The sequence below is a fragment of the Neoarius graeffei genome, chromosome 20, assembly GCF_027579695.1.
Source record: "Neoarius graeffei isolate fNeoGra1 chromosome 20, fNeoGra1.pri, whole genome shotgun sequence".
NCBI classification, from domain to species: domain Eukaryota; kingdom Metazoa; phylum Chordata; class Actinopteri; order Siluriformes; family Ariidae; genus Neoarius; species Neoarius graeffei.
In genome coordinates this window covers 35,670,341-35,690,175 of record NC_083588.1, presented here as the reverse complement: position 1 = coordinate 35,690,175, position 19,835 = coordinate 35,670,341, and the positions used below count along the sequence as shown (strand labels likewise).

General features: G+C 42.0%; 1 protein-coding gene across 2 annotated transcripts in view; it reads left to right on the top strand.

The window, feature by feature from the left end:
• The window catches only part of usp43b (ubiquitin specific peptidase 43b), a 278,525-nt gene that overhangs the window by 32,008 nt on the left and 226,682 nt on the right, over nucleotides 1–19,835 (top strand). The gene's annotated exons all lie outside the window — the stretch shown is intronic.

Sequence of the window (19,835 nt, the reverse complement as noted above, 5' to 3'; positions counted from 1 at the left end):
GTCTCAAGTTTTTCCTTTACTGGATTTACTAGCTTACTGAGCTAGCGCGCGATGGCTCCCGGCTCGGCCGGAGAGCGCGCGATGGCTCCCGGCTCGGCCGGAGAGCGCGCGATGGCTCCCGGCTCGGCCGGAGAGCGCGCGATGGCTCCCGGCTCGGCCGGAGAGCGCGCGATGGCTCCCGGCTCGGCCGGAGAGCGCGCGATGGCTCCCGGCTCGGCCGGAGAGCGCGCGATGGCTCAGTAAACTAGTAAATCCAGTAAAGGAAAAACTTGAGACTGAAAGGTTTTAACAGTCATCCAAATGACTGAACGTAAATATTGCTACAGTAACATACCAGCTACTATGTTGTTGACATTAGCTAGTGCTAACAGCTAGTTGCTAATACATTGCTACAACTACACCGACCCTAATAATACAGTTCTTGGTCATTGCCTGGTAACAGCAAATTTATAACGGGCCATGTCTCAACAGACTAAGAAGTTATTTCAATGACATTTAATAACATTTTGTTTATCCTGAGGACCGAAAGTAAATGAAAATGTGAACAAACCTTAGCTGTAATCAGATGGCGACCACCGGCTCCAGGGACGACCCGCTGATGTAGGCATGTTACCCAGCCTGACACAAAATATTTGTAGGCATCCAAACTCGTATACACTTTCAGATCAATACCTGTGTATGGCGATGGGTTTTTAACGACATAGGTATACAGATCATGTGGGCCGAAGTCAGGTAAAGACGAGGGCTTCGTGTACTTCCGTACGTCAGTGAACAATCCTGGTGGAAGCAGGTAAACGTCGTTCTCTAAGCCTGCTAACCTCAATTTTTGCAAATACCTCTCCCTCTGCTCACCCTGTAAATGCCCTACGTCGCTGGATAGTGAAGGTGTTTTCTGCATCTCGCTCCTTTTTATGTTTTTCGTTTGTCGCCTTCCTCGCATTCAAACTGATTCGAGCCGTGCCGTCCAAAATGGCAGCATCACATGACTTGGTCACGTGAGTGAAATACCTCAATATGTGGCACTGAGCGGCGTTCCTTTGCTACACCTAACATGCTGGGGTGAAGTGGTTCAGAAGCTTTAGGTAATGGAATTGTAATGCTGTTTACGAGGTGGTGTTTTTACAGCACCATTTTAGATGAAAGCATGCTGCCCTCCTCGTGCCCTTTGAAACCCATAAGAGCAGTGTTTATACTTCAGAGTCGGGTCCGAAGCTCTACAGCTCACTTAAAAACCATGGTAAATGGGTCAAGTGGATCATCTACAAAAAGCTAAAAATGCAAAGCGGTCACTTTAATACGGTGTAGCGTTTGGACAGCATGACTTAAAAACTTAATTATAATAATACTGAGCGATGCTCAGTTGCGTTAACACACAAATGAACATTGATGAATATCTCCCAGTGACTCAATGTAAGTAAGAAAACATTTCTAAATCTTAAGTGCATAATACTGCTATTAATCAGATTAAGTCTATTAAATGAAGCACTGGCTGACTTGCTTCACCCTTGGGAGAGTACAATTTCGTTCTGTCAGCTCTGTAATCTGATACCCTGGAGAGCAAAGAGCAGCTTTTATGATGATAATAGCCCTTCATAAGTTACACTTATCACATTCTCAGTCTGTTCTTTTTCTTAATCAGACTATTTTAAGCAGTGACCTATGGGAATTTAGTAAAACATTCATAAAATAATCCTTTTCACCCTCTTGACTTCCAGGTAGAGATCTAATTTTAGCTCGGTTAGTATTTCATTACGTGCCACTTTCTGTTCAGCACTGTGATTTTTATCTATTTTAGCCGAGAGTGCGAACAGTGCGGTTTTGGGTTCCACTGTGTGAAAATACAGAGGAACAACACAGAAAAGGTGGTAAATTGTTTTTGCTGTGGCATTTGCGAGGCTTCTGATTTACTTTGTGCTCGGAGTGAGCTCAGCAGGCTGTGTGAATGCTTCGGTGAGAAATAGGGTAGCGTGAGGGGGAGGAGGACGTTTACTGGACTTCAGATGAAGAAACCGTTCTTCCCCAACAGAGCTGCAAATGTCAGACCTTTAGCATGTCGCTTAGTCCCAGGATATTTGAGGTAATGTTTCTATCAGTAAGGCAATTATAAAAAAAAAAAGGGCCCATAATCCTCATTTCACTTGACACTGCCTACACATTATTATTATTATTATTATTATTATTATTATTGGCACTTTTGTATTACTCCTGGGTGTCTATGATAGATTTCGAGTGGGCTGTACCCTGAATTAATGGCTACATATGAATTATGACAATACATTTTTAATAAGTTATCTGACTTTCCGGGGGCAACACGGTGGTGTAGTGGTTAGCGCTGTCGCCTCACAGCAAGAAGGTCCGGGTTTGAGCCCCGTGGCTGGTGAGGGCCTTTCTGTGCGGAGTTTGCATGTTCTCCCCGTGTCCGCGTGGGTTTCCTCCGGGTGCTCCGGTTTCCCCCACAGTCCAAAGACATGCAGGTTAGGTTAACTGGTGACTCTAAATTGACCGTAAGTGTGAATGGTTGTCTGTGTCAGCCCTTTCGCCCGTAGTCAGCTGGGATAGGCTCCAGCTTGCCTGCGACCCTGTAGAACAGGATAAAGCGGCTAGAGATAATGAGATGAGATAATAATAATAATAATAATAATAATGGATGACTTCACGTTTATACAGCTGCTGCTTCTCGCCGCTTAAAAATGGCGACCTTTCGCAATCTTGCTATTCTTGTTGGTCTTAACAACCCACCCACCCCCACCCGCTGACGTAAGCGGTTCTTTCCTCTGGCCCAGCAAAGAGTTGGTGCTAGCCTGGAACTGTTTTTTCTGGCCCCAGGGCCAGTTCTTTGTCAGTGGAAACAGAAAAGCCGGTTCCAAACTAAGCACTGGCCCCGAACCAGCCCTGGAACTGCTTTGGTGGAAAAGGGGTAACAGAGAGCACAAAAAACAATGGCGACAGCGCATCTCCTTGGAAGACGCCCCTGTTGATGTCAACTTCCCCAATTTTTGTTGATCCAGAATACAACTCTGTCCTCCAGTCTTCCATACTCTTGAATAACGATCTCCTTTATATTTGGAGCAATACCGACCATATCCAGACATTCTTTTATCCAGGAGTGTGGAAGCATGTCATAAGCTTTTCGTTAATCTATCCAGGCCATGAATAGATTCTTCTTGCCGGATCAGGCATTGCGCATGATCATTTTATCAATGAACAGGAGGTCATGTGTGCCTCGCCATTCTTTCCTTGCACCCTTCTGTTCTTCCGGCAAAAGCCCGTTCTCGTCTAAGAACCAGTAGACATCTTCCGATATGATTCCAGTCAAGAGCTTCCACATCAGTGGTAAACATGTGATTGGCCTGTAATTACTGGCACCGCTCCCTAAGGTCGGGTCTTTGACAGATAGTAAAGTTCTTCCCTTGGTCATCCATTGAGGCACTTTGCCTTCCTCTAAACATGCTGATCGACAAGTCTTGCGTGTTGTTGTTGTAGTAAAAGTCCCCAGTGTTCTGCAGTTTTCTCAATAAAGCAAAGCATTGTACAAGTCAACGTAAGTCAATATTTTCTTTATAATTACACTTTTGAAATGATGTTGGATTAAACCTGAGCATAAATGTAAACAAGTTGATTAATAAAACCCCAAGCTGAATCACTTGCTTGCATTTATGTACAGTCAGTGCAGTCCAGAAAGAAATGAACTGTACAAACTAGATTTGTGAGATCATGTGCAATATGCCGTTTTCCAATCACGTGCAATAATTATCGCAATTGGGAGGGTGGAAGGTGGCCAGATGTACACAGCACACATTGTCATTTCGAAAAGAAACTAAAAGGACACTGAACACAGCACAGACCTCAGCCAAGGCCAAATGCCATATCTCGCAACATTACTGAAAGGGGAAACTAAATTTGTTGATCTGCTCCATTACTTGCATCCGCTCCAAAATTTACTGGGCTGTTCCTTGGCCCATTCTACACCCTTCTACAAAGTTTCATGGAAATTGGGTTGGTAGGTTTTGGGCAGTCATGCTTATAGTCTGACAGACACAAACAAACCACACTGAATACATAATCTCCTTGGCAGAGGTACAGTACAAATACCAGAAGCTGGTTAGCTCGTGTTAGCATTTAGTCAGGTTTTATAAAATTAATTACCTATTAACAAGGTCAGGAATGATTGCAAAACTGAAGCTGGGACTGTAAAAAGCCCGAATGAGTTATTAGCTGTAGCTAAGCTGCTTATAAAATTAGCTAAACTCTGTGTGTGCATGTGATTTATTTTTTTTTGAACAGCTGTAGAGATGCTTATTGAATTTTTGTACAGTTAAGTAGCCCTGACAAACACGTTTTCATTTTCTTAACTTAATCCCACATTCATGTTTTGTGAATGAAGACATTCACAGATTTATCTGCTTGGCAAGCATGGGCAAGGCACATCAGAGAAAGATGTTTTGTTGCGCTGCTCTGAAGTCACACTGCAGGCTAATAAGGTTCCTGTAGGATACAGAATAAATTATAAAATAAAAAAGTACAAATATTTGTTGATCTTAAAGCTGCAGGCACAACATTTTCTAACGGGCATTGTAAATCGCCCAACTTGATAAACATCATGATAGTCAGAATGTATTGGTACTATATCTATTCCTGATGCTATCGTCAATCATCCCAACTCTAGTGCAAACTCAAGTATTAGAAGCTAGGAGAGCAGAGCACTGAAAATAAACTTTCCCATTTTCGAGCAAACGGAGGTACAGTATTAATTTGCCCGTGTTGCTGATTTTCTCCAGGCTTTTTAATCGCATTTCGTTTTTACTGTTGCAAGCTTTGGATAGCATCACGCATTGTATACTAAATACTGTGAGCAAAAATGCAGCTATTTAAATAATATTGGCTGGTGTTGTGTGGTATATCAGATATATTCCATTCAGCTAGCATGATCTTTAACTCGTCTTCAACTCGTTCAGTATCATGCTAGCTGTATGGAATGGAATATATCTGATATACCACGAAAAAAGATCTCATCTCATTATCTGTAGCCGCTTTATCCTTCTACAGGGTCGCAGGCAAGCTGGAGCCTATCCCAGCTGACTACGGGCGAAAGGCGGGGTACACCCTGGACAAGTCGCCAGGTCATCACAGGGCCGACACATAGACACAGACAACCATTCACACTCACATTCACACCTACGCTCAATTTAGAGCCACCAGTTAACCTAACCTGCATGTCTTTGGACTGTGGGGGAAACCGGAGCACCCGGAGGAAACCCACACGGACACAGGGCCAAAAAAAAAAGTCAAAGTCCTTCCCACGCCTACAGTACCTGGTATTCCTAGGCAGTCTCCCACTCAAGTACTAACCAGGCCCAACCTGTATGGTGGCGCATCGGGCGGCGCCGATCTCCGTTTCCATAGCCCTCGGCCTCTCACATAGCTAGGGTTACAGTGGGGGGCTAGTCCTCTGGTAACCACAAGAGTTTAACTCCCCATGCACAGCTGTATTGCAGCGTGCCTTGCCAGATGGCGGTAGGTACCTTTTTTTTTTTTTTTATGATGGTCTTTGGTATGACCCGACCATGAATAGAACTCCCGATCGAGAGGCGGACACGCTACCACTAGGCCACTAGTCGCTCGCGGACACGGGGAGAACATGCAAACTCCGCACAGAAAGGCCCTCGCCGGCCATGGGGCTCGAACCCAGGACCTTCTTGCTGTGAGGCGACAGTGCTAACCACTACACCACCCAGCGCTCGAAACTAACGGTGTCCCGACGTCCCGGGGACCATAAAAAATGTCATCGGGACACAAAATTATCATATCTGGGACAATCCCGGGACAATGGAAAAAAATAGATCTAGAAAAAAAGTTCTACATTAATATTATTTACAAAGCCATAACACATACGTAGACATTCACCTAATTTGTCAATTTTAATTTTAAAACGTTAACAGCGAAAAATACATAGTAGCTACACTTTCGATGCACCTGCATCCGTAGGCTACAGAGCAGCGCATTCTGTTCTAGAATCTTCGGCCGGAGTCCGCATTATATAGACTTGGAATGGAATTGCTACCGCACACGCTGCGCCGACTCTTGCCAGAACAAAAATGCTGAAGTGGTTGAAGCGGACCGACCGCGGGGAAGAAACTGAAAGCCCAGACATAACGTCTCCGGGACCTTCAGGATCCAAAGTGTCATCGCCTGGTCTGCAGGCAACGCTAGCAACTGAATGAACTGAATGAACACTGTTAGACACGTTATAAAATACAACAGGAATGATGTGGATGATATTGACGGAAGATACCGTTCAACAGAATAAGTGAGTTTTCTTGGTGTCTTTCTAGTTCAGAAAGTTTAGTCAGTCAGCAGCACAGCTAGGCTCGGACCTGGCAGGTCCGTGTATCATCGTTTTCCAGATTGAATGGAATACTTGAATGATCGGATGATACACGGACCCTGGCACTATGCTGATGTTGCTAACGTTTGCACCCGGCAGCGAAAGTTCATAAAATGGATAACGGAAAGTTCATAAAAATGGATAACGGTAATGGATAACGGAAAGTTCATAAAAATGGATAACGGAAAGTTCATAAAAATGGATAACGGTAATGGATAACGGTAATGGTGAAAATTATAAGTTGGCCTTATAAGTGCCAACAGATATTCAAGGTATAAGTAGATGAAATGAACATAAAAGGGGTCTTATTTTCAGCTAAAGTGTACTGCAGATGTAGGGAGTTGAAACATTTTCTGAATGAGCTAGTTGGCCCCTTTAAATAAACGGGTATCTATTCATACAGTGAGATCGGCAAAGTTTAATAAACTGAAAATGCAATAACTGTAATTTTGAAGTAGATGATGTATAGGACATGTGTCGCTTGTGTCTTGTGACTTATTGTAAAAATGATATAAAGGGTTCAAAATTGCATAGTTACAAATATAATAGTAACTTCATATGATAATATTAACCACTGGTTATTTCAGAGAGGAAAAAAATGGGGACACTATTGCTTCCATTCGGGACAATACAACACAGAATTCGGGACCACTGGGGGACGCAAAGAAAAAAAGTTAATTTCGAGCCCTGACACCACCGTGCCGCCCCACGACAAAAGATTATTATTATTATTATTATTATTATTATTATTATTATTATAATACATGCACATTCCTTTCGGGTGTCCAACGTGTCTCTTTCAAAATTCTCTCAAAATCCTCCATATTTAATGAAGCAAACCTGGTGGCCATGTTTGTTTACAGATAGTCACAGTCGCTCGCTAGCACGGAAGTTTTACGTCTCCGACGTGTGACGTCATGTCTTGGCAACCATGCAATATCGTAAACCATATTCAACGCTCATTCTCCATTGGGTAGAGTGACGTAATACATGCAAGATGAGCGATATGCTAACGATATTGCATGCTATCAAACCAAATGAATGAAACCCGCTAGAAGAGAATAGAACACGTTTTTATGCCTCCGCCACCGTAAGGTGCAGGAGGCATTATGTTTTCGGGTTGTTCGTGCGTCCGTCCGTCTGTCCCAAAACCTTGTGAACGCGATATCTCAAAGGCTAATGAAAGGAATTTCACCAAACTTTCACCATTTGTGCATTTGGGGACACAGATAAACTGATTAGATTTTGAGGTCAAAAGGTCTAAGGTCAAGGTCACCGTGAGGTCAAATGTCTGTCCGCATGCGTCCATCCCGAAACCTTGTGAATGCAATATCCCAAAGGCGAATGAAAGGAATTTCACCAAACTTTCACCATTTGTGCACTTTGGGACAAACATGAACTGATTTTGAGATCAAAAGGTCAAGGTCACTGTGGGGTCAAATGTCTGTCCAAAAACCTTGTGAACACAATATCTCCAAGGCAGATGAAAGGAATTTCACCAAACTTTCACCATTTGTGCATTTGGGGACAAAGATAAACTGATTAGATTTTGAGGTCAAAAGGTCTAAGGTCAAGGTCACCGTGAGGTCAAATGTCTGTCCGAAAACCTTGTGAACACAATATCTCCAAGGCTACTACAAGTAATTTCACCAGGTCAAGATTACTGTGAGGTCAAATGTCCATCCCCAAATCACAACTTAAGGCGTGTAGTCTACCAGGCGGAGGCATCCCCATCAATGCCGTTGGCGTCGAGTTCTGTCTAGTTATTCCATTGAAAACATGTCCTGTTTTTGTATAATAATAGTTCATATAGTCAGTGTGGGGAAATAAGGAATTTTAAGCAGACTGTCACAGGACAGACAAGTCTGAAATGTCTGTCCGTCCAAATTTCAGCCTGTCCAAATGACGGGCCAAATGCCTGGAACAATGCAGCAGGTGGGCCCTAGACCCCCAAAGGACCCCAGGAAGCTGAAGGGCTTTAGATGCCTGGAGATGGCTTCTCAGCTATTTCCAGGCACATTTTTGTGATCTTTCTTTAAAGGCCAAATTACACTAGTTGCTAATTACACTACAAATTGAATATAATTTACAAGAAAATGTCAGAAGATTCAAGAACATGCTTAAAGTTCTACCCAAGAAAACAGTAGCGCGCACAGGTCAGTTCCATGTCTAGAAAAAAGTATGGAGGGCCAAGGATGTTCCAGTTGGTTACAGCTTACTGGTACTCGTATATAGGTACTATAATAACACTCAGTCAACGATGACCATTTTATACTCATCTCATTATCTCTAGCTGCTTTGTTTTATAATAAGTCTATAAGAAATTAATACCACAATTATTCTTAAGAGTTAAAATTTTGAGTACAAGATTCCAAGTAACTTTGTAACAAAATGACTGACCTTTAAAATTATTTAAAACTAGACATGGTGATATCATTTGGCATTCAGACTAAAATCTGCTGGACTAGAACTTAGAAAATAGAAGAAACTAAAAACTCTTAAAATATAAATGTACATCCTACAAAGCGTATCACTGTGATTATCATTCTTATTATGAATGGGGGGAAAAATGCACATAATAACAGCATAACCACTGATTGGCAGTTTGGCACTTAACAGAATACTGTACTGGAAAGTTTCATGTAAACTGAACTCTTAATCAACTGACTGAATCGATCAGATACTGTCAATCCTAAAACACTAGTTCAACTGCATCGTGCAATAAAAACAGTGACTACTGAGTGTATTATTATTATTATTATTATTATTATTATTATTTATTGTCTTATTTAGTGTGCCACAGATCCTTTATCAGGCTCCAAAACCTAGTCTATTTTTATTCCTCCGCCACCGTAAGGTGCAGGAGGCATTATGTTTTCGGGTTGTCCGTCCGTCCGTCCGTCCGTGCGTCTGTCCCGAAATCTTGTGAACACGATATCTCAAAAGCTAATAAAAGGAATTTCACCAAACTTTCACCATTTGTACACTTTGGGACAAACATGAACTGATTAGATTTTGAGATCAAAAGGTCTAAGGTCAAGGTCACTGTGAGGTCAAATGTCTGTCCGAAAACCTTGTGAACACAATATCTCCAAGGCGAATGAAAGGAAGTTCACCAGCCTTTGAGATACTGTGTTCACAAGGTTTCGGGACAGACGGGCAACCCGAAAACATAGTGCCTCCTGCACCTTACGGTGGCGGAGGCATAAAAAAACCACTAGAATTTGGTGCACAAGATTTCTTTGGGTTTTCTGAAATCAACACAGGGTCAAAATTATACATACAGGGTCAAAATTTTACATACAGCACACCTAATAGTTGGGTAAAATGTCGTTTTGCAAGATTCACCTTGACCAAACATTTTTGTTTACCATGTAAGGTATTAGGCAGAGACCCGTCCACCCGTAAATTTGACGGGTGATTGCCGATTTCAACGGGCAAGTATACACACAGACGGATACTGAAACGGACGATAATGCCGAAAATTTTCGCACATGAATACTCCCACATGTCATCCGATAAATCCAGTTATGTTCCGCCCACACACGGACTGGCCATCGGGAGTAGCCGGAGTTTTCCCGGTGGGCTGGTGGTTCAGCGTGGGCCGGCGGAGAAAAAAAAAAAAAAAAACAGTTGCGCGCTGGCCTTTAATATGATAAGCAATGTTAACAGTTTCTTTAACAAACTGTTAACATTGCTTATTACAGTTGCGCGCTGGCCTTTAATATGATAAGCAATGTTAACAGTTTGTTAAAGAAACTGTTAACATTGCTTATCATATTAAAGGCCAGCGCGCAACTGTTTTTTTTTTTTTTTTTTCTCCGCTGGCCCACACTGAACCACCGGCCCACTGGGAAAACTCCCGCTACTCCCGATGGCCAGTCCGTGTGTGGTTCCGCCATCATTTACAAATCGTAAGAAACACAGTTTAATACGAAAAATACTGAAAACTTGAAATGAAAAATCAGAATATTTCATCGTTTCCGCCATTTTGGCCCGCACTGAATCTTGCAACATGCGGACTGAATAAATCGCGAATTCTGATTGGTCGAAAATTGCCAAACACCCTGCGTTGTAGTTTCCTCTTTCTTGGCGGGAGAACCGCATTTTTTTTTGCTGACTCACTCTTCTGGATCAAGATGAATCCCAACAAACGCCCCAAATTGAATGTGACAAAAACTGATTCGTTTTTCCACAAAAAGACAGAAAAGGTATGTGTGATACATTGATTAACAAGGGGGGTTCATTGGGGTATGGTAAAATAGAATACTGTTGGTTTTTTTTTTTATTAAATACTGTAACTAGATCAAAAGATTATATACAATTCATTGTTGTTTATTTTCTTTTCACTTTTGTTACCAAATCAAACACCATACATACATCTGATACATTCAGGAGTGAAACTGAAAAAAATACAAAGTAAAAATATGCAATATTTCTGATCAAAAATTACACGCCATTTCACCCTGAAAATGTCCTAGAATGCAGGAAATGAAGTCTAAATTTCAAAAATTTTCTGGGGGGGCATGCCCCCAGACCCCCCTAGAGGGACTTCGCACCTGCGGCGCTTATCAGGATTATATAAAATATTATTTTTGACTGGTAAATTTCTTTTTCTGCCTAATACCCTATTACCATGAACAAGCTTCTGGCAGAATTCTGGTTGGATATTTCACGACTCTTCATGGTAGAATTGGTAGAGTTCAATTATTTTTATTTTATTTTTTCTTGGCATGGACTCGACTTATAAGCATGATCCATATATTTTCAATACAACCGTCATGGTTGAAACTTGTTTTAAACTTAATATTAGCCTGCTTTATCCTCCACAACCAGCTCTGATATGTGTTTGGGTTCATTGTCCTGTTGTAACTTCCAAGTCTTGTTCAAGTTTCTGATGGTTTATGCTGAAGAATTCTGAGGTAGTCCTCCTCCTTCATTATTCCATCCACTTTGTGCAATGAACCAGTTCCACTGGCAGCAAAACAGCCCCAGAGCATAATGATCCTACCACCACCACCAGCTGGTACAGCGTTCCTCTGTACATGGTGGTTATTGTGGCCAAACAACTTTAATCTTTGTCTCATCTGACCATGCAGCTATCCTCCAGAAGGCTTTTTCTTTGTCTGTGTGGTCAGCTTCAAACTTTAGTTAAGCTTGAAGGTGTCAATTTTGGAGCAGGGGGTTATTTCTTGGATAGCAGGCTCTTGGTCCATGGTGATCTGAACTGTAGACAGTGATCCATCAGCTTCCAGTTCATGGCAGGGCTGTGCATGTTGGTTCCCAGGTTGTTCCTGACCATCCACACCAATTTCCTTTCAGCTGAGGGTGACTGTTTGGGTTTTCTTGAAGCAAGGTGACTACACCTCACAATAACTTGCATACAATTATTTGAACTGATCTTGGAATTTGCAGTTGCTTAGAAATGGTTCCAAGAGACATTCTGGAGTTGTGTACATCTGCGATCCTCTTTCTCAGATCTGCACTGAGCTCCTTGGACTTTCCCATTTTACTGTGTGTTGGTCAATCCAGCGAGTGCTGTAAACAAACCCTTTTTATGACGGCACAGAGAAGCTACCAGCTGCAGTCAATCATGATCACTAACAGGAAGTTAAGAGACCTCGGCCTTCACAAGATAAGAGACATTTTGGAAGTTTCAGCACCTCTGAATTAATAATCTAAATGAGCATATGTACATTTTTGACCCTGTGTTGATTTCAGAAAACCCAAAGAAAATTAAAACTTGTGCACCAAATGCTAGGGTTTTTATTTATTTATTTATTTATTTATTTATTTTTTAAATTAAAGATGGATGGTGTACATCAGGGGTCACCAAACTTTTTTTTTTTTTTTCTCTGGGGGCCACATTGTCGTTCCTGACTGTGATGGGGGGCCGGGGTCGGGTCAGCTATATAACATAGAATTGTATGACCCAGACAAATATGACCACCAGCAGGCCTCATTGTGTAGTAGAGATTACTAGCCTGGCACAGCCATCCCCCACTACTATATCCCCCACTACTATATCCCCCACTACTATATCCCCCACTACTATATCCCCACTACTATATCCCCACTACTATATCCACACTACTATATCCACACTACTATATCCCCCACTACTATATCCACACTACTATATCCACACTTGATTCCTGGCACATATTTGTTTATCTTTACTATGGTTTGCAGAAGTAGTAATCGAGTCTTCACACTTTGTTTTAATTTGAAATACCACAGATTTATTTATTTTCTAAAAAAAATAACATCAAAGCTGTCAAGGTAAGAAACATCTGCCTAGTTGAGGTGATTGACACTGGCAAAGGTGAGTGGAAAATTATAAATTGTAGGTAGGCCTGTTGATATTATTAATAATATTAATAATAATTGTGTGCGGGCGGCACGTTGGTGTAGTGGTTAGCACTGTCGCCTCACAGCAAGAAGGTCCTGGGTTCGAGCCCCGTGGCCGGCGAGGGCCTTTCTGTGCGGAGTTTGCATGTTCTCCCCGTGTCCGCGTGGGTTTCCTCCGGGTGCTCCGGTTTCCCCCACAGTCCAAAGACATGCAGGTTAGGTTAACTGGTGACTCTAAATTGACCGTAGGTGTGAATGTGAGTGTGAATGGTTGTCTGTGTCTATGTGTCAGCCCTGTGATGACCTGGCGACTTGTCCAGGGTGTACCCCGCCTTTCGCCCGTAGTCAGCTGGGATAGGCTCCAGCTTGCCTGCGACCCTGTAGAAGGATAAAGCGGCTAGAGATAATGAGATGAGATGAGATAATTGTGTGCAGCACTTAATAAAGGTAAAATAAATAGGCCTATAAAATAAATACATTTAAAAAAACAGTGAAATTATAATTAGATCAATAGATCACAGCAGTTGTGCTGTGTCCTGCACGTCATTGCTCTCATCCATGGCCAAAGCAAAAAACTTGAATTCTGACGCTCTCTCATTCAGCTGGTCATACACGTTGTCCCCCAAATCTTCGGTTCACCTGGCTATAGCAGGTGCGGAGAGACTCACCGCGTTGAGCGCTTCCTTCTTGTCGGGACACACCTCCTCGGCCACAGCAAGCATGCATACTTTAACAAAGTCCCCATCAGTAAACGGCTTTCCATGGGTAGCTAGTAGGTGAGCTACCTTATAGCTAGCTCGGACAGCAGCCTGGTTGATCTGGGTTTGGTGAAGGAATACATTCTGTTGTGCAGCCAGTCCGCATTTCATCCTCCGAATCCTGTCTTCTCTTGTTTGCCCTCACAAACTAGCATACTCTTTGTGGCGGGTTTTGTAGTGACGACGCAGATTATATTCTTTGAAAACCGACACACTTTCTTTACATACAAGACAAACTGCACGGCCCTTACACCGAACGAAAAAAATAATCGGTGGTCAACTGTTCTTTAAAAACTCTGCACTCTCTGTCAACTTTTCGCTGACCGCTAGCCATTTTGCTGTCCTGAACACTGACAGTTCTCCGCGTGTGCGCTGCCTGTCACTGCTTGATCGCGAGCGTATAACGAAAATTTGTAAAATATGAATAGTTCATTTTATAACTAAATATCAATTTTAATTGATAAAATCAACAAAATACAAGATGCAGACATGTTATTTGCCAAAAAGCAATTTAAAAAAATAGGCCATGACCACTTTTGGGGATTGCCTCATAGGGCTGGTTCAAGTGGTGGGGGGCAGAGGGGCTGGGGGGCCGGTCAAAGGGGGGTGGCGGGCTGGAGTTGGCCCGCGGGCCGTAGTTTGATGACCCCTGGTGTACATTCTGCCACAGAAAAAGAACAGTTCAAAGAAATTACTGAAAGCCCAAATATTGCCATGACATTCATATCCAAGATAACATTCATGTCACTGTATGTAAACTTCTGACCACAACTGTATATATACTTAGAAGAATAGTATACAGTTTGAGACAATCTTTTGTCAGTTGAGAGAAAGAAAGACGGCCTACTGAAGCAATTTCTTATTTCTGCAAGCATAATTTCAATAACTCTACTTTTTATTCAGACTGAGTAAATTGTTTTATTGCGTCTTCAACTGGTTTAAACAGGCTCCTCCAAATTTAATCCCTCACCTTCATTTGTATTAATTTGCTCATGCAATCTTGTTACTGGAGTAACTTTCAGGCTGCAGTAAATCTTCATGCACATGAATCCGTCTGTCCAGACACCACGAAACAAAAGATACGGTATGCTGCTTTACTCGTATGAAGCAAACTTCTGAAGCTCCTGTTCGTGAATCAGCTTAAATAAGTAACTTTTAGAGAATCAAGGCTCAAATGGCCGAAATGTGTAGATATCTATACGTTCACTATAAAGAACCGATGATGATGATGATGATAAATGTGTTATTTACCAGCTGGGAGGTCCGCATCGTGAAATACTGTGACTGAGGTCTTGAAAGTACTGACAAGGCCCTCTGGGCCGAGGTCAGTATTCAAGGCTGAGGTCACGGTATTTCACCATACGGACCGACCTTAAGCTGGTAAATAATATATATATATTTTTTCTTTACCAAATTCTAACAGAAAACGAGAGCGCCCGAAAGGGGAAAGGGAGAGCCAAGCCGCCATTTTGAATCCTCATTCATGGCTGTAAGGCAAATGGCTTCCTCCTCGGTATACAAGTGCACTTCCATGGCAGGGAGGAAAAACTACATTTTGCTGCCTATGTAGTCCCCTATTTATACAAATAGGAGTCATTCAGGATTCAGCCATGTTTTTGCTCGGCGTTAGCAACAGTTACAGGTTTTTAGCTTTCTCCTGAAATGTTTTTTTTTCTTTTATTTCTTCCGCTTTTGCTGTGAAGACTTGTTATCGCTATCCATGCTGTAAAATTGAATGCTATTCTCCTGAGAAATGCTGGCAAAAATTTACAAGATTTTTGATAATCTTATTTAAAAAAAAAAAAAAAAGATAAATGTTGACAAATTCTCCTATGTTTGTTGTTGTGAACTAGCAAGTCGCCAGAGGTCCATAACTGGGGTCCGTACCGTAGGATACGGACCCGCTCGCCAGCCAATCAGAGCGCAGGATTTGGACCACGAAAAAAAATGAAGTTATTTGTACTGGAATGTCAGCTTTCAACATCGCTGAAGGTTTTACTTCCTAGGCCGAGCTCTGAACTAACAACAATGAAGTATTTCTTGAAGCTGTTCCATAAATTCATAAAGTTTTCAAGCTGCGTTTTTCCTATGAAAAAGGCCCAGAATTACCTCCATAATACTCTAAATATATATCCTCCTGAAGGTGTATATAAAAGCGAAGCCTTTTTAGTGGTTATGGCAGTGTATGTGAGGGATCCAGCGTGTCCTTACACATGCCTGCTTGCAGCAGATGACTCTTATCAGCTCCGTTTCCCCTGAGGTGAATCAGCAGGCCCTGTCATAGCTTAATAATTAGTAGCATTCACCTTGAACAAAGTTTAGAGAACAGCTGCTTTCAAGATGAAAGCAGGGATGGCACTTCCTGTGGTGTGGTTTATTGTGACGACCAGCTTTATCTCCTTACGATGATGGCGCTGAAGTAGATGATTGCTTTTAAGCGCTTCTCTGCGTGTCTGATATTTAGGATTTATTAAATCATCTTAAGCTGTAGTTTTTGTTATTACCCGTCACTTCCTTCCAGCTGTTAGCTGAAGTTCGCAACCTTGTTAATGCAAGGATAATTTCTCTTTGTGCCACTCAGTATTAAAAATGGAGATTTATGCAATTTTGTCTGCACCAAACTTGGTATGATGTGATGGCTGCCGAGAAGAAATGTTAAAATGCTGAAAGATAGTGTTTTTAAGGTGATTATTTTAAAGATTCTAATGTAGTTCCTGGAATCGCTTGTTTAACGTGGCAGAAACATGGCACTGACAGGACTTTGAAAACAAAAACATATATGTTCTAATATTTTAAATAATATCGGCTGGCCTTGAGTGGTATATCAGATATATTCCATTCAGCTAGCATGATATTGAACGAGTCTTCGACTCGTTCAATATCATGCTAGCTGAATGGAATATATCTGATATACCACCAAAAAAAGCCATTATTATTCATACACACTCTCTTCATATAAGCATTCTCAAACGCCAACACTAGCTTACCCGCAACTCGGTGCCATTAGCACGGCAGTCCATTTACCTTCTAGCCGGCGTAGCAGTAGCGTTAGCGAAGGCCAACACTTGCTTACTCATGACTCGGTGCTGTTAGCGCGGCAGTGCAGTTACCTTCCGGCTGGTGTCGTGTTAGCGAATGCCAATGTTAGCACAGTCGAGCTGAATATTAATATTTTCCCTGTGTAATTTACTTACTTTTAAAACCAACATGGACAACTGCACACAACGGCGTGACCTGGCAGCCAAAAGGCTCTCAAAATCTTCCACTTTTAACAAGGCAAACCTCGCAGCCATGTTCGTTTACAAATTGTCACGGTCACTCGCTAGCGTGGAAGTTTTACGTCTTCGACGTGTCTCTTTTGCGACTTTTCCGTCTATTTAACACGGAAGATTAATGTCCAGTGAAGTTTTGGTAGCCTTTCGGGCGTTCAGCGCGTCTTTTCTCTTTCAAAATTCTCTGCAAATCTTTCACTTTTAACGAAGCAAACCTCACGGCCATGTTTGTTTACAAATTGTCAGTCACTCGCTGGAGTGGAAGTTTTATGTCTTCGTGTCTCTTTTCGAGTTTTTCGACGTCCGTTGGTATGTTTTTTTCCTCTTGTAAATATGCGTGAAGAATATATAATTAAGTTTTGGTAGCCTTTCGGGTGTTCAGCGCGTTTTCAGTTTATTTATTTAGTGCTTAATCCTAGCAGTAGCACTGGTCTTAGCCACTAGATTAGCCTCATGTTCTCGCTTTCCCAGCAGACAAAGAAATAATTCTGCTCATGCGCAGGAGAAAAGTTTTGTCATTGGATATTCGCATGAGCTCTGACGTGTGATCGTGTGTCATCTTGACAGCGTGCGATATTGTAATAATATTGCATGCTCATTCTCCATTGGGGAGAGTGGCGTAATACATGGAGGATAAGCGATATGATGACAATATTGCATGCCATCGATAAACCGCTTAGAAGGGAATAAAGCACGTTTTTATTCCATGGAAAAAGTGGCCCGTATGTAGAATAATATTCTAGAATATTGCTTGTAATTTTATAAATGCGCTAATACTGGGTAGAAAAGCAAAGCTAGTGTTTGTTAGGTTATGCTAAATTGTCCCTAGGTGTGAATGAGTGTCTGAATGTGTGCGCGCATGATGCCTCAAAACAGACTAGAGCTTAGCCTTGAGAGATCACTTCATTTTTGTCAAGAAAATGGATTCCCAAGTGTACAAGAGTTATAAAGGCAAAAGAATTTGGGGAATGCAGACAGTTGATGTCGTGGCAGCTGTAATTACAATGCGGTTAACTTAAAAACCTGATCTGAGACGGTGGGCATGTGGACAGAGCATGAGTATCGCTATCTTAAACATCTTACTTTACGACTACAGACAGCAATTCAAATATCTTAGATTCTCTAAAAAAATCTTTAAAGAACATAAAGATGATTAATGTTTTAATTAACACTTTCTAAGTTTCATAACATTGAAAGCGAAATAAAATAATTTTTAAATTAATCTAGACTTTATGGAAGAGTATAAAAGATTAATAAACGTAAAAAATCCAACCCTTGGGCTTTTTTTGGGGGGGGGGGGTCCTCAGCTTCAGGCAATCACACCCTGTTTACACTTTGTTTAAAAATGCGTCTTGGGCAAGTGGACAGTCTAAATACAAGTGTAAACTAGAAGGGAACTCTGTAGAGTCCATACCTCCACCAAGCCACATATCAACATCAAATTCAAAACACTTGAACTTGGCTAAATACTAAAGCTGTACACCAAATTTCATCAAAATCTCTTCACTACTTTGAATTACATTCAGTACAGACCAAAAAAAAATCCTGGATCCACATACATTGACAAATTTGCATCAAAATCTAATCAATTATTTCTTGGTCCATGGCCCACCTTTCCTCAATTTCATCAAAATCTGTTCTCTACTTTTTGAGTTATGTTGGGAACAGACCAACAACAACAAAAAAATGGAGGCGAAAACATAACCTCCTCCAACACAGCTGGTGGAGTCGAGAACCACCAAGACACATCAGCTCAAGCCACTTGCTGAGGTGGTCTGGGAAACATTTGAACACATCACGCTTGTAGTATAAGCACTAATGTATCCCTGACGAGGACGTAACTGGAAAATACGCCATCAACGCAGGACGTGGAGGTTGTCTTGGTGACCAGCGTGCCAGTGCTCATCTTGTCCTATTCTCTTTTGCAAGTCGCAAATGACCTTTGTCCTGCCAATCGAAACTGTTGGAACAGCCCGCATGTGTGTCTCATCTCATCTCATTATCTCTAGCCGCTTTATCCTTCTACAGGGTCGCAGGCAAGCTGGAGCCTATCCCAGCTGACTACGGGCGAAAGGCGGGGTACACCCTGGACAAGTCGCCAGGTCATCACAGGGCTGATACATAGACACAGACAACCATTCACACTCACATTCACACCTACGGTCAATTTAGAGTCACCAGTTAACCTAACCTGCATGTCTTTGGACTGTGGGGGAAACCGGAGCACCCGGAGGAAACCCACGCGGACACGGGGAGAACATGCAGACTCTACACAAAGGCCCTCATCGGCCACGGGGCTCGAACCCGGACCTTCTTGCTGTTAGGCGACAGCGCTAACCACTACACCACCGTGCCCCCGCCCGCATGTGTGTTAGTACTGAAAACATATTTTTAGTTTCTTAGCTTAAAAAAAAAAAAAATCTGGTCCTTGTCTGGTGACAGACTGATGTAATAATTGTCCATAAGGACCTTTTGACCTTCTAGAGGAAGTGACGTATGCAGTAATGAAATCTGAACACAGGTGGTCAGTTGGACACCATGGAGACACATGATGCACACAGGTGTAAACAGCGATGTGTCTTGGCTGTCCACTTGTGATCTGTTCGCCCAAGACACATTTTAAAAACAAGTGTAAACACACAGCTCACACAGCCTTTGATATCGTTTATACACTTTTCTGGCCACAAGCTTCAGAATCTTGAAGGCCACAATCTGTCTCTCCAGACTTCCATATGCTGGTTTCTTTTTTTTTTTCTTTGGACACTTTTCTGGCCACAAGCTTCAAAACCTTGAAGACTGGTTTGGGGGGGGGGTCCACAGCATTCCATTATAGATTCTCCCCCCAAGAATTTTCCTGCGTCAATCAATGGTTTCTTCCACTGAAAGTAAGTAGGAAAGCAAGAGGTTTGGCTCATGAGATTAGACTTTGTCTGAATTTCAGTTCATGTTTCCCGCAATAATTTGAATTTAAGTGAAAAACATTTTAAATGCTATTTTAATGATTATAATTGAATCGTGCTACCTTTTTTTCTTTTTTTAAAAATACAGAATTGTGAAAAATAATCAGAG